Source organism: Hylobates moloch, unplaced genomic scaffold, assembly GCF_009828535.3.
Source record: "Hylobates moloch isolate HMO894 unplaced genomic scaffold, HMol_V3 SCAFFOLD_18, whole genome shotgun sequence".
NCBI classification, from domain to species: domain Eukaryota; kingdom Metazoa; phylum Chordata; class Mammalia; order Primates; family Hylobatidae; genus Hylobates; species Hylobates moloch.
The window spans coordinates 6,527,437-6,543,765 of NW_026652293.1; the positions used below are offsets into that span (position 1 = coordinate 6,527,437).

The 16,329-nt window shown below is 35.4% G+C and overlaps 1 protein-coding gene and 1 long non-coding RNA gene across 4 annotated transcripts in view; one reads left to right on the top strand and one right to left on the bottom strand.

Moving 5' to 3' along the window:
* The window catches only part of LOC131381836 (uncharacterized), a 42,944-nt gene that overhangs the window by 22,570 nt on the left and 4,045 nt on the right, over positions 1-16,329 (top strand). The gene's annotated exons all lie outside the window — the stretch shown is intronic.
* CD55 (CD55 molecule (Cromer blood group)) overlaps positions 14,698-16,329 on the bottom strand; it is a 57,643-nt gene continuing 56,011 nt past the window's right edge. For all 3 annotated transcript variants that reach the window (XR_009210802.1, XR_009210801.1, XR_009210803.1), the window contains exon 13: positions 14,698-15,976. The gene's annotated coding sequence lies outside the window, so the exon portion shown is untranslated. The remainder of the gene's footprint in view (positions 15,977-16,329) is intronic.

The following is a 16,329-nucleotide window of genomic DNA, read 5'->3' on the forward strand; positions in this document are numbered from 1 at the left end:
GTGTTATCAGTGTTTGGGATTTCAGCCATTCTCATAGGTGTGCAATGACAACTCCTTGTGTAATTTTGCATTTTCCTAAGGACATATGATGTGGAGCATCTTTTCACATGCTTATTTGCCATCTGTATATATTCTCTGGTAAAGCATTTGGTAAGGACTTTGGCTTGTTTTTGGTAAGTCATGCTCTCATTTTCATTTAGTTCAAAATATTTTAAAATTTCCCTTGTGATGTCTTTTTTTTTTTTCTTTTTTTTTTTTTTTGTCCTTTGCTGTGTTACTTAGAGGTGTGTTGTTTAATCTCCCGGGCTTTTGGGATTTTCTAGCTATCTTTCTATTACTGACTGGCAGTTTAATTCCACTGCAGTCTGAGAGCAGATATTATATGATTTATATTCTTTCAGATTTTAAAGATATGTTTTACTTGTTATTAGGCCAAAGTGTTAACTTCCAGTCTCCTTATGTGTAGAACTAGAAATTGGAAGTTCCACATGACTTTTCATATAGAGTTTTGTGCTTAAAACGCTCCATATAATTCCTGATCAAGAGCCTTCAATGAAGATCTTAAATTCTTGATGGTCACTGTCAATGAAACATTCTTTTTGCAAAATTTAGACTGTTTTAAACTATTGACAAGTCATAGCACTTGAAATCACATTTAATCTACCAGCTCTCCTTTTTCTTGCAATGATAAATATGGTTATTGTGATAATGCATAAGTATTTTTTCATATTAAGTATTTTAAAGTGATGATCAAGCTATAATTTGCAGAATATGCATGATTGTTAGAGTAGTTTGTGTAGATAGCTTGGAAACCATTGCAAGGGCACATTTTACTTTCCTGCATCAAAGTCTTCTATGATTGATTATACCATTGTCTTCATGACAAAGTAGAGGCTAACTAAAATGACTTATGTATTGATAGTTTCTGCTTACATCTCTGACCTACTCTGTAGCCTGGTTCATACATTTTGAGTTACCTCGCTACGCTTGCTTCTTCTGACCCCCAGGGCTTTGCATGTGCTGCTCCTTTTCTTGAACCCATACTCATAGGGCTAACACTTGCCTTTTGAAGAAAGGAGCATATCATCTTCAGTACTGTTTCCTTAGTGCAGACATGAAGGTACGCAGTAGGAAAGTTACTGTCTGTTTAATGATAGAATAATGCCACCTTTTGGTGTGAGGAGTTGGTCATTGCAGGGGCTAACATTTCAACTGTGAAAAATGTATAAGATTTGGGCATATTAGTATATGAGTGGGAAGACCCTTTGAGTGAACTAAACAGATAGCTAAAGCATGGAGAGTGGGTTGTGATTAAGGAGAAGTTCTCCAGTTTGGCTGAAGAATCAAGGAGGAATGCAAAATAGCACTTGATTGGAAGGCTAGAGCCAGATTTTAGTAATTCTTAAATAAGCACACAGTTCTGAAATTTATTCTCTAGATAGTTCAAGAGATTTAAGTAGAGAAATCTTCAATTTATTAAAAGTTCCAAAAATAACGTTGTTGTTCTACCCCTAAATATTAATCCAGCATCAATGTGTACATTAAATAATGAAGTATACCCAAAACATTAAGAAAAGGTACCCTTTAGCCACATGCGTTCAGTTAGGCTTGGAAGTGGTGATATAATTTGGCTGTGTCCCCACCCAAATCTCATGTTGAATTGTAATTCCCAATGTTGGAGGAGGGACCTGGTGGGAGATGTTTAGATCACTGGGGCGGATTTCCCTCATGCTGTTCTCATGATAGAGCGTGAGTTCTCATGAGATCTGGTGGTTTTAAAAGTGTGTGGCACTTCCCCCCTTGCTCCTGCTCTCTTTCTCATGCTCCGTCATGTGAGAATGTGCTTGCTTCCCCTTCACCCTCCACCATGATTGTAAGCTTCCTGAGGCCTCCCAGTCATGCTTCCTGTTAAGCCTGCAGAACTATGAGTCAATTAAACTTCTTTTCTTCATAAATTATACAGTCTCAGGTAGTTCTTTATAGCAGTGTGAGAACAGACTAATACAAGTGGACATCTACTAAACTTTCTGCCTAGTAATCTTCTTCCTTGGAAACTGACTTAGGCAATTTACAAGGTTACCAGATTGGATTCTGGCTGAAATTTTTTTTCATGATGACCTTATGACTCTAGCCATTGAAACTGACTTCAGGGTTGCTTGGCCCTTCACTGACCAGTACCAAGAATTAAATTCCTGGAATTTGGCTATGTCTAAGAGATTCTAGCTTCTGTCTGGATGTATCTCCTGAATAGAAATGCAAAACCTGGAAACAATTGGTTATCATGTCTCCTGCTGTATACAGACAATGTAGCAGAACAGTCCAAAGAAAGATAAAAAAACAAAACAAAACAACAAAAATGTAAGCAGGCACCCAGAGAGAAAAAAGAAGAAAGATGGAGAGAAGACCCTGACTGCCTTCCAGGGCCTGGCTCCACTGCCCATCTGAAGGCAGCTATAGTACTGTCAGTGGGGTCTCTGAGACTCCTATATCCTTATAAAACACCCTTCACATACATATACATTGAATTTTCCTAAAGCTAAAATGGGCTGATTTATTTTACCTACCAGAAAGGAGTTTTAACAAATCCACAACTACAACAATGAAGATCACTACTACTAAGCTTCTTTTATTATAATCATGCCAAGAAAAATAAAATCCAATAATTATAAAGCATTGGTGTCAACATATAAAAATTTCTTATATTGCTTCCAAGATTTTTTAAATACTAAAAATTTTAAGATGTAAAATACATTTGATTTATTATTTCATTAAGATTCTAAGCAAACTAATAAAGGTTAAAATTTTAGTGAATAACCTACTTTGATAAAAGTGACAATGTATTTATTAAAATTATAATTAGGTTTTACTGAATGATTTAAGATGCTATTTTTCTCCATATCACTGAGCCAGGAGCATTTAATGTTAAAAATAGACTTGGCAATATTTGGCAAAATGTAAAAATGTAAAGTCAATTAGATTTCAAACTCAATTACAGTGACATAATAAATACTGATTTATTGTAATTCAGCATCTTGTATCCAGAAATTAGAGTAGGTAGACCTCTGGTAAATCTACCAGAATATTTCAGACTTTAACAGAAGACATTAAAACATTCTACTCATTTAAACAGATATTCATTATATACTCATTACATGTAAACAGCTACTCATTCTGTGCATATACTCATGTCTAAAACAGTGGCTCTCATACTTGGCTATATGTGAGTCACCTGTGACAAATCATGGGTTTTTTATTTTTCACTGCTGGAAAATCTAACTCAGGTGATCTGGATCTATGACTAGTGTCAAAGTCAAATAAAACTAGAGATGAATCTCTAAATTTAAAATGTTTTATTTGGGAAGCAAGACTTATAATTTGGGGCATACACACAGACTGGGTGGTCCATGGTATGTCTGTAAAACAAAGAGGTTAGAGGTTTTATATAAAAAAAAAAACAAGAAATGTTGCATATTATTTTGTAGGAAAGTTTATTGGCACTAGTAAAGTTTGGGGGAGCTGGCAACTTCTGATTGGTGAGTGACAGCCTTGGGTAAAACTAGTCTTAGAGTCACAGCAGGTTGTTTCACTAATTAGATAAAACCAATTTTAGGTTACAGAAGGCAGTTTCAGCAACCAGGCTTGCATAGAATTGCATTCTTTGATCAATGTTATGTGTTCTGAATGCTTTTTCCCCCGGGCCAATTGACTGTTTTAGTTGGATATGATAAAAATGACCCAATTCACGTGACCAACTTTTATACCAGGCATCTGTATGTCTGAAGAAGTGACACTGATACACAGCCCAACTTAGGGAATCACTCCCTACCTTATAGAACCCTTTGCCTTGATCCAATAATTTTGTATATATAAAAGCATTAGCTGCAAAAGGAAATGATTAGCATTGATTCTATTTAGACTTATTAAATATAAAGCAAAATGGGTATATGACCTCTGTCTTTTTTATCCCAGGACACCTAAAGGAAATATGTTTTAAAGCTAGAAAAGTATGATAAAATAAATGAGAGAGGGTTAGAGAAAAAACCTCCACAGAAGTTGCAAATGAGTTTTGAATGTTCTTATTGTGTTGAGTTCTTTGAAACATAATTTATAATGGAAAAATAATCTCAGTGATATTTTTAATGAGAACTATTTCTTACCTTTTAAAAATGTTTTAATTTTTATGGATACATAATAGTTGTACATATTTATAGTGTACATGTCATGTTTTGATACAAGAACACAATGTATAATTATCAAAGCAGGGTAATTGGTGTATCCATCACCTCAAACATTTATCATTTCTTTGTGTTGGGAATATTCCAAATCCACTCCTCTAGTTATTTTAAAATATACGATATTTTCACTATTGTGCTACTGAACTCAACATCTTATTCCTTCTATCTAACAGTATTTTTGTATCCATGAACCAATCTCTCTTTATCATCCCTCTCCAATACCCTTCCCAGCCTCTGGTGACTACTCTCTATCTCCACTAGATCACTTTTTTAGCTTCCATATATGAGCAACAACATGAAATATTTTTCTTCCTGCCCCTGGTTTATTTAACAATGACCTCCATTACCATCCATATTGTTGCAAGTGACAGGACGTCGTTCATTTTTATAGATGAATAATATTCTATTGTGTATGTGTGCCACATTTTCTTTATCCACTCATCTGTTGATGGGCACTTATGTTGATTCTTTATCCTGGCTATTGTGAATAGTGCTGCAATAAAGATAGGAGTGCAGATATCTCTTTGATATACTGATTTTCTTTCTTTTGAATATATACCCAGCAGTCGGATTGCTGGATCATATGGTAGTTCTGTTTTTTATTTTTTTCCATGCTGAACCTCCATACTGATTTCCGTAGTGGCTGTACTAAACTTACATTCTCGCCAACAGTGTATCAGCATTCCTTTCTCTGCATCCTCGCCAGCATTCATTGTTTTTTGTCTTTTCAATGAAAGCCATTTTAACTGGGGTAACTCATTGTGGTTTTGATTTGCATTTCCAGGATAATTAGTGATGTTGAGCATTTTTTCAGATATCTGTTGACCATTTATATGTCTTCCCTTGAGAAGTGACTATTCAGATCTCTTGCCCATTTTTAAATCCAGTTATTTGGTTTTTGCTATTGAGTTATTAGAGATCCTTATATATTCTGGCTATTAATCTTTTGTCACTGGAATAGTTTACAAATATTTTCTCCCATTCCGTGGGTTTTCTCTTCATTTTGTTGATTGTTTCCTTTGCTGTGTAGTTTTTTAGCTGTATATGATCCCATTTGTCCACTTCTGCTTTCATTGCCTGTGCTTTTGAGCTCTTACTCAAGAAATCTTTGCCTCAATTAATTTCCTCAATGCTTTCTTCTAGTAGTTTTACGGCTTCAGGTCTTAATCTATTTTGATTTGATTTTTGTATATGTGGAGAGATAGGGATCTAGTTTCATTCTTTTGCATATGGATATCCAGTTTTTCTAGCATCATTTGCTGAAAAGACTGTCTTTTCCATGATGTATGTTCTTCACACCTTTTTTTGAAAATCAATTGACCGTAAATGCATGGATTTATTTCTGGGTTCTCTATTCTGTTCCATTGGTCTACATGTCTGATTTTATGCCAATACTATGCTGTTTTGGTTACTATAGCTCTGAAATATAATTTGAAGCCAACTAATGGGATGCCTCCAGCTTTGTTCTTTCTGCTCAGGATAGCTTTGTCTATTCTGGGCCTTTTGTGATTTCATATAAATTGTAGGATTGTATTTCCTATTTCTGTGAAGAATATCATTGATATTTTGATAGGAATGGCACTGAATCTGTAGATTGCTTTGGGTAGTATGGATATTTTAACAATATTGATTCTTCTAATGCATGAACATGGAATATGTTTCCATATGTTTATGTCTTTTTCAATTTCTTGAATCAGAGTTTTATAGTTTTCATTGTAAAGATCTTTCACTTCTTTGATTAAGTAGATTTCTATGGTTTTTTTGTAGCTATGGTAAATAGAATTGCTTTCTCTTTTTTTTTTTTTAGCTTGTTTGCTGTTGGCATATAGAAATGCTACTGATTTTTGTGAATTGGTTTTGTATCCTGTAACTTTACTGCATTTGTTTATTAGTTCAAATAGTTTTTTAGTGAAGGTTTTAGGCTTTTTTAACTATAAGATAATATCCAAGCAAGAATAAGTCAATTTCTTTCTTTCTATTTAAATGCCATTTCTTTCTTTTTCTTGCCTAATTGCTCTAAGACTTACAGTACAATGTTGAATAAAAGTGGTAAAAGTGGAAATCTTTGTCTTGTTCCACACCTTAGTGGAAAGGTTTTCAGTGTTTCCCCATTCAGTATAATACTAGTTACAGGTTTGTCACATACAGCCTTTTTTGTGTTGAGGTATTTGCCTTCTATACCTACTTTGTTGAGAGTTTTATTTTTTTTATCAGGAAAGAATGTTAAATTTTATTGAATACTTTTTTGGTGTCTACTGAAATCATTTTTTCCTTCATTCTGTTGATGTGATGTATTACATTTACTGATTTGCATATATTGAACCATCCTTGCTTTTCTGGAATGAATCTCACTTGATTATGATGAATAATCTTTATAATGTGTTGTTGAATTCAGTTTGCGAGTATTTTATTGATGGTTTTCCCATCTATGTTCATCAGAGATACTGGCATTTGGTTTTTTCATTGTTGTGTATCTTTGTCTGTTTTTGATATCTGGGTAATGCTGGCCTTATAAAATGAATTTGGATGTATTTTCTTCTCCATAATTTTTTGAAATAGTTTGAGTAGGATTGATATTAGTTCTTCTTGAAATGTTTAGTGGAATTTAGCAGGAAAGCCATAAGGTCCTGGGATTTTCTTTGATGGAACACTTTTTATTACTGTGTCTATCTTATTACTTGTTATTGGCCTATTTAGGTGGTCTATCTCTTCATTATTCAATCTCAGTAGGTATATATGTCTAGGAACCTATCTATTTCTTCCAGGTTTTCCAATTAATTTGCATACAGTTGCTCATAATACTGTCTAATGATCTTTTGAATTTTTGTGGTATTGGTTTTAATGTCTCCTTTTTCATCTCTTCTTTTATTTATCTTACCTTTTAAAGTAGAATATTTCTAAATGCTAGGAAGAAATAAAAAAAAATTCTCAATAGCTCTATGAGCACCTGTTTGAATCCTTATAAATACTTTTGACTTTGTCCTTGAGATTAATACTACCAGCAGAAGAAGAGGCTAAGTCTGATAAATTAATGTAAAGGAAGATATGATAATCTGAAAAATAAAAAATATTTATCAGGAAACCAACAAAACAATTCAGCATCTCATATAAAAATAAAGTAACAGTTAAACATCTACTCATAACTCATGAAGCTAGCTTATAAAATAATGAGATAATTCTTACCACCATAAGAATTTCACTGATCCTTTAATAATTTCAGCTGTAAAACTAGCATACGCAGTCAACAACAAAATAGGATAAATATCACAAATATCTATATGAAGCAAAATATATAACAGTAAGAAGTGATATGTAATTGAATAGAAAATATTGAATAGAAAATAGTGTGTGTGAGGTGCGAGAGTTTGCTTTTGATACAGCATAAATTAAGAAACAGAGAGAAGAGATGTGACAGGTAAGATGTGGGGAAGAGAGGCAGGTCATAAAGGGCCTCTAAGATAGAAACCTGTACAATAAAACTAGCATCTTGTGAGAAGGCGCTTAGGAGGGAAATAACTGAGAATAGACTGATGTGGCTAAAGCTTATGGAGCAAGAATGAGGCAGCTTAAGGTAAATCTTGAGTGAGAGATGGGGCCAGAACATGCAAGATTTGACAGGTTGTATACAGACAAAGAAATATCTTTATGCTATCACCATTCACTTAATAATCCATTGAATATTCTGACCTTAAATTTCTTGACTCTTTACCTCTTGTGATATGAAACATCCTACATCTACTACCTCTTAAACTTCCAGTTCATTTATTAAAACACTTTCCACCTCAGAATTTTTTTAATCTAAATAAGACCTTTAGATTGATTCCAGCACTTTACTCACCATCCATTAGTCCCTTTTACACACTCTTCTTTCTCAGTTTTGATGGTGTAGTACATCATAATCACTCTTGCAAATTTGTTGTATTTGTTGTCTTAATTTCTCTCTAGCATACATATGCTCCAACCCTGGATGAATTCAGTCATCTGCTCTTTCTACATATGTGGGCTCTAGCAGCTGAAAATTGCTGGAAAAAGAATCCACACATCTGGGTTGATTGTTTTCACTACATGTTAATGTTTAGAAACCTTAAACTAGTATTCAGCATTGCCAATGTGTCCTAAGGTTTTCATTATATTACTGTATCATGTCATTGTTCTTCTAAAATACGTCATATTCTTTTCCACGATGTTCCACATCCAGGTGATAATTTACTTTTTAATTCACTAAGAAAATGGCAGGCAAAAGTAAAGAACACTCTCATTTTCACACTATGAAATACACAAACATACCTGTATCTTTGCCTTCTTCTTCCCCCCATTAAGAAATATACGGCCGGGCGCGGTGGCTCACGCTTGTAATCCCAGCACTTTGGGAGGCCGAGGCGGGCGGATCACGAGGTCAGGAGATCAAGACCACGGTGAAACCCCGTCTCTACTAAAAATACAAAAAAATTAGCCGGGCGTAGTGGCGGGCGCCTGTAGTCCCAGCTACTCGGAGAGGCTGAGGCAGGAGAATAGCGTGAACCCGGGAGGCGGAGCTTGCAGTGAGCCGAGACTGCGCCACTGCACTCCAGCCTGGGCGACAGAGCAAGACTCCGTCTCAAAAAAAAAAAAAAAAAAAAAAAAGAAATATACATTGTTCCTCTTATTAAACTCCAACCTATTTACACCTTTTAAATCTAGAAACAAAAGAAAACATTATTTTGAAAACAAAACAATGGGTAACAAATTATGTTAAAAATCACCCATGTTCCCCCCAAGGTGGAATCATAACAAATCTCATAGATAATAAAGAAGGTAGAAAGGCTAACTGAAGCTTTCCTTTCAATGAACAGTATTGAATAGAATGCATGTGTAACAAACCCCAATAAACCTATGGATGCCAAGATGGAATTTTTGCTGAGAGAAAGTAATTTTGGATGGATCGCACCTGTGGCCTTTTCCTATCCCTTACTGAGGCACATGTAATACCTGATTTTCAAGTAGATTCATACATTCATTTACTGAGCCAGTAACATGCCTGGCACTTTTCTAGCCACAAAGAATTCAGCAATGAACAAAATAAACAGAGCTCCTCATGATGCTTGTGTTCTAGTTGGGGGATACATAAAATAGCAAGTAAACAAAAAATGTAATATTTCAGGTAAATACATAGAATAGATTGGGAGTAGGGAGTATCGATAGCCCATTTGAGACTTTGGAGTGTCAAGGGAAGAAGGACTTAGCAGTAACAAAAGTAACAAAAAGCAACGTCATGCCTTCTTTGCAAAAATCAGGCTTGAGTACATTAGAGTGAAGGAGAAAAAGTGAAGAGCAGACAGCTTTGAAATACCTGTTATACAAATTTCCATGAGGAAACATACTGTACAATACTTTATGACTTAGAAAGACTTCCTGTTAGCCTAGAGTCCAATTACTGAGATGATTAGGCTGGGCACAGTGGCTCATGCGTGTAATCCCAGCACTTTGGGAGGGTGAGGTGGGCGGAATGCTTGAGTCCAGGAGTTCGAGACCAGCCTAGCCAAAAAGGTGAAACCCCATCTCTACTAAAAATACAAAAATTAGCTGGGGATGGTGGTCCACATCTATAATGCCAGCTACTTGGGAGGTGGAGGCAAGAGAATCACTTGAACCAGGAGGCAGGGGTTGCAGTGAGCAGAGATAGCACCACTGCACTCCAGCCTGGGTGACAGAGTCAGACTCTGTCTCAAACAAATGAAAAATTACTGAGATGATTAGAGTCAACAAACAATACTGAAGCACTCTCCCTGACTCACCCCACTCAGTATATGCCCTAAAGGTCATATCTTTTTAAGAATATTAGTAACTAGGAAAAAAAACTCACGTGACCTATGAAATGATATTGACATGCCTCCCCTTCCCAGTGGAGAAAGGGAACATAAAATATTATAGAGAAGATTATACACTAGAAAACTACACATGAAGGAGATTCAGTTAACATTCATTCAGCAAATAGTTAACTTGCCCTTACTATGTGCTACAAACGATGATAGATTTTAGGAATATAGCAGTGAACAAAACAAAGACCTTATATTCTATGGGTTGTAACAACTAACAAATAAAGAAATTTATATGTAATAAAAGCTTCTGACAGTTGAATCTCAAGAATTGGCCATCCAGTCTGGTAACATGGAAGTCATCGGTAATTTTGACAAGAGCCATTTTGGTGGGGTGATGGGAAATGGGGCCTAATTAGATTGGATTCAAGAGAGAAAGGCAGATGAGAAATCAGAGATAATGAGAATAGAGAACATCTTTGGAAAGTTTGGGGCTGCAAGTGGAGGAGAATATAGAAACAAGAAACTGATTCCAGAGGAGAAAGAGGAGGAATGATTGCAAGAACACATCCCGGAGTAGGCAAGAGCGGATGGCATTGGTCACACCAAGTGGAGGGACTGCTTAGGAAAAGAGCACAAAGGGTATCTTCATAGTAACAGAAGATGATGATTTCATGGGGGTATAAATAGGCAAAAAATGTATCCGATATTACATTTTAAACAAGTGCAATTTGTCAATTATATTTTAATAACGCCTTAAAATAAAAAAAAGAAAAAGAAAACAAGTAGTAGAATGAAGAAACAAATTCAATGCTAATTCTCTGACTTAGGAATAAAAATTAAAACACAAGCAATGAGAAAAAAGAGGCAAACCACAAATACAGTGAATTAGCAAAGAAAATATGGAAATAAATATGATTTAATCTCATTTTCTTTTTAGAGCTTTTGGTATTTTCTTTCTTCCGGAGATATTATTTTCCTAGATCTTCCCACATCTGTGTTGCTGGTTCCTCCTCATCTTTCAGGTCTCAGCTTAAATGTCAATTTTTCAAAATATCCTTTTCTGACCACTCTAAAAAAATTCCTTCTACCATTTATTCTCTCTCCTATCACACTGCTATATTAACTTTATGGCACTTACTCTACCTGAAATCACTTTGCTGCTTTTTCCCATGTCTTTCCTCACTAACATTGAAGACCCATAATAGAAGAAACTTCATCCATTTTATTCACCAATATATACTAAATATTGGAACAGTACCTAGAAACTTGCTATGCCCTCAGTAGATTTTCACTGAAAAAACAAATGAGCAAAAAAATGGAGGAAATTGAAATAATTATAAAATAACAAATTATTCTTTTTTGTTTTTTTCTTTTTTGAGGTGGAGCCTCTCTCTGTCACCCAAGCTGGAATGCAGTGGTGTGATCTCGGCTCACGGCAACCTCCGCCTCCCAAGTTCAAGCGATTCTCCTGCCTCAGCCTCCCAAGTAGCAGGGATTACAGGCATGCACCGTCATGCCTGGCTAGTTTTTGTATTTTTAGAAGAGACGAGGTTTCGCATATTGGCTGGGCTGGTCTTGAACTCCTGACCTCAAGTGATCTGCCTGCCTCAGCCTCCCAAAGTACTGCGATTACAGGCACAAATTATTCTTATAAATGAAAAAACGTATTCAAAAGCAATTTTTCTAAGAAAAATAAATTAACAAAACTTATGTAAGAAGTGAAAAAAATGTGTAACTAGACCAATTATTTTTATTTATTTATTTTTTTAGAGATTGAGTCTCACTCTGTCACCCAGAGCTGCAGTGCAGTGGCATGATCTTGGCTCACTGCAAGCTCCATCTCCCCGGTTCAAGCAATTCTCCTGCCTCAGCCTCCTGAGTAGCTGGGACTACAGGCACACGCCGCCATGCCTGGCTAACTTTTTGTATTTTAGTAGAGACAGGGTTTCACTGTGTTGCCCAGGTTGGTCTCGAACTCCTGAGCTCAGGCAATCCACCTGCCTCAGCCTTCCAAAGTATTTATTTGTTTTTTAAACTTTTATTTTAGGTTCAGGGTACATGTGCAGTTTTGTCATATAGGTAAATTCATGTTATGGGGGTTTGTTGTACAGGTTATTTTGTCAGCCACGTAGTAAGCATAGTACCCAAGTTATTTTTAACAGATCAGTTATTGGTAAAGAAGATCAAAGTGTCAAGTTGTCCTTATTCCTGTTCTTGGAAAAGAAGAATCCTTAGTGGAAATATGTCAATTCTCTTCAAATAAGATATATTTAATTTCAATTTGTCATTATTTTGAATGAGTGAAAACATTTAAGCAAATTAAATCAATAGAATAACCTGTGTTGAACACAGAGCCATATAATAATGCCAATGACCTGGAATTTGTTAACTATGAATAATATTTTGAGATGTCCTCCTTTAAATTCATGATATAATTGAAGTAATGTCACATGAACTTAAGGAAGAAAGGTTCTGAATGAGCTAATTGAGTTTCCTTTCTCCTTGGTGCAGGAATAAGTTTCCTGTGTAATAAAATAATGGCTTGTAAAAATTTTAAAACTCGATTTGCCTCACTCTTAAAATTGTTTTAATGTGATATTTATCCAATATGCATATTAACTATCTTTTTAATGATAATTTCAATCATAACACTTCTTTTGCTCATACCTGCTTCAGTTTCTAACTAGTTTGATTTGATATTATGGTTCTTAGAGTGAGATTTTTATGTGACTAGTAAATATGTAGTACTTTGATACTTAGTGAATAATGTGTATTAATATTGAAAACATCCAACAAATTCTGAATGTTTCTTAATGTTCCTCTTTTTACTATTATTAATATGAATCTTCTGAATCTCTAAGAAAATAAGATTATATTAATGTGCTACAGCCTGGAACATCACCTGATATAGTAGAAAAGGTCGCTGGGTGCGGTGGCTCATGCCTGTAATCCCAGCACTTTGGGAGGTTGAGGCAGGCAGATCACGAGGTCAGGAGTTTAAGACTAGCCTGACCAATATGGTGAAACCACGTCTCTACTAAAAATACAAAAAAAAAAAAAAAAAAAAAATTAGCCAGGCTTGGTGGCATGAGCCTGTAGTCCCAGCTGCCCGGGAGGCTGAGGCAGGAGAATCGCTTGAACCCAGGAGGCAGAGGTTGCAGTAAGCTGAGATCACGCCACTGCACTTCAGCCTGGGAGACAGAGCGAGACTCCATCTCAAAAAAATAAAAAAATTTAAAAAGTGCGGTAAAAGTCTTAAATGAGAAACATCAGGAAATGCCAGAAAACTCTTAAGTATCCTTTCATATTGAGGAAAAAAATACTAAAAAAGAAAATGGATGCAAATGGCACTTAAATGTTGTATCTTTAAAAGCGGAAACATTCATAGATTCACCAAAACAGGACTAAAATTTTGTAAAACTCATGCTGAAATAAAGAATAGTTATAATCATCAAGAGACATAATTAAAAGCACATATTAAATAAGTTCTACCTTAAAATATTTTAAAGTTTCTGAAACAATCTTTTATTAATGTATTGATGAAATGAATTTTAAAACTGAGAATAAACCATAATTTAAATACTATGATTAGTTAAAAATACTAAAGCAATTTCAGAGTAAAATACTTAATATCACTTCAAAAAATAATAGTGATATAGGTTTTTCATTGTTATCTAGGGTTGTGGACCACTTGTCACAACATATATTCTATTAAAATGAGCAAATAACTTTTATGAAAACTTACAAAGCAAGGGGTTATTGTTTTAATCAATTATCAATTATGTCAGCACTATTAATTTAACAAACCATACCATAATCTATTATTTCATCATCATATATTAAAATCTCTTACAGAACTGAATCTGTTCCCAAATTTTATTTGACATAAATATATATTTTATTTACTTACTTTAAATGTAAAATTCCTTGTAATTTTATGATTTGGTAGTGCTGGAATTAATATAATTAATGTAACATCTGAATTAAAGCAAAATTTATACTTATTTATTGATAAAAAGTTTTGAGCTGTGCTTGGTGGCTTATGCCTGTAATCGAGCACTTTGGGAGGACGAGGTGGGAGGATCACTTGAGGCTAGGAGTTCAAGACCAGCCTGGACAACACAGCAAGATCCTGTCTCTATAAAAATAAAAATAAAAAAATTAGTGGGGCATGGTGGCTCATACCTATAGTCCTTGCTACTCAGGAGGCTGAGGTGTGAGGATTGCTTGAGTCAAGGTGTTCAAGGCTGCAGTGAGCATGATTGCACCACTGCACTCCAACAGCAGAGTGATACCCTGTCTCTTAAAACACACACACGCACACACACATGCACACACACACAAATATTCCTAAAACAAAAAGTGATGTCAATTAGAAATATTTATTTGAAAATATCACTGAATTCTATACAGAGAGAACTGGTGTCATCAGTGTCATGCTAGGAGAAATGTCTGGAACTTTGGCCAAAATGCTAGAAAAATTTCAGATATTTTACTTTGGCACTAAAAGCCAATATATTTAATTGTTTCTGAATGATTCAATAGGAAACTGAAATCAAACAAAGCACCACAAATCATTTCTCAACAATTATTTATTCATTTTCACAAAGCATTATATAAAATAATGACAAAAGAAAGAGGCAGACATCGAAATAATGAAAATTGAAAGATTATTTAGATGTTGGTGAGCAGGCTGAGGAGCGAGAGCTGAAAATGCAGCTTGGAAGTCTTTCAAGCTCTGTGAATTCACGTCAGTACTAATTTGCAATGGGAGCAGTAAACATCTAAAAAATGAATTCTAACACCACATGTTCTCACTCATAGGTGGGAATTGAACAATGAGAACACTTGGACACGGGGTGGGGAACATCACACACAGGGGCCTGTTGTGGGGTGGGGGGAGGGGGGAGGGATAGCATTAGGAGAAATACCTAATGTAAATGATAAGTTAATGGGTGCAGCACACCAACGTGGCACGTGTATACATATGTAACAAACCTGCACTTTGTGCACATGTACCCTAGAACTTAAAGCATAATAAAATAAATAAATAAGAAATTTAGCTTTAACACATGATACACTAAAAGTAATGTCCAAAAGTCCTTTATTGTTAAGAATACAGTTATAAAAATGAAAGATTAATTCAATAAAAATGCACATATAAAACAAAATTATGAGAAGTAAAAGCTATTATTGACAGAAGTACATGTGATATACTCTAGAACAGAATTAAATAATCAATTTTAAGAGAAAAACATCAAATGAATTTTGTGAAAATACGTTTGTTAACAAAAATTAAAAATGGAATTAACTTCAAAAATTTGCCAAATTGGTCAATCTTAAAATGTAGTCAAATAAAATTCATGGATTGAAGGTGAGCAACACTTAACATAAGTAAGCCAGCTAACAAAATATTGTTACTGGATGGAAAGCCTTGACTGCAAGTTGGGTTCTTGGCGTGTTGAACAAATTTATTGAAAAGAAAGTACACTTCACAGAGCGGGAGCAGGCTCAAACAAGCAGCTCAAGAGCCCCAATTGCAATGTTCTTTAGGGTTTTTATAAGCTAAAAGAATTTGGTAACACCACTAGGTACCCTTTAGAGGTCTCCAATTGGTTACCCTATGCAAATGAAGGATTGGCCCCTGACTAATCAGAGGCTGAAGTGAAGGTTCAGCCTGGGACTAATTAGAGGCATTTGTTGTTTGTGACAAAGGGGAAAGGGGGTTTTGTAGAGGAAGAGGGCCTCTGGCCCCTTATCACTTGGGCATGAAGAGGTGGGGTTTTCCTTTTGATCCAATTCCAAGAAGTCAGCAGTGGGTTGGCCTTAGGCTCCCTGTCTCCAGACTCTATTCTCCTGCCTCAATATGACATTTCAATAAAAAGCAGAGCCCTCTCCTTAGTAGATCGATGGCCGTTCCTCATTGCAAGGAACTGCCACCACCTGGAAAATAGGGCAGATGAAGGTCTGATTGAGCAGAAGTGGAAGCTCAGGGTAGCTGAATGGAAGGATTTTTTTTTTCCCTACTGAGTATGTGCTTCCCTCTTGAACCTTGTGCCAAGCACGCAGGCAGAAAGACAACCTTCTATCAGCTTACCTAAACTTGTTCAGAATATGTACAGTTCTTTATTTTCCGTGGAAGAAAAGTATTGTAGACATTAAGAGAAATTACCCCCTCCCCTTTATGAATACCAACCTGAATTGAGAGGTGGGATGTGGCCAGAGGAAGGTTTACCCTTGACGCTAATGCTTCAGGGGGCTTTCCTTGTATGCTTCCTTCCAAGGCAGTAGAAACT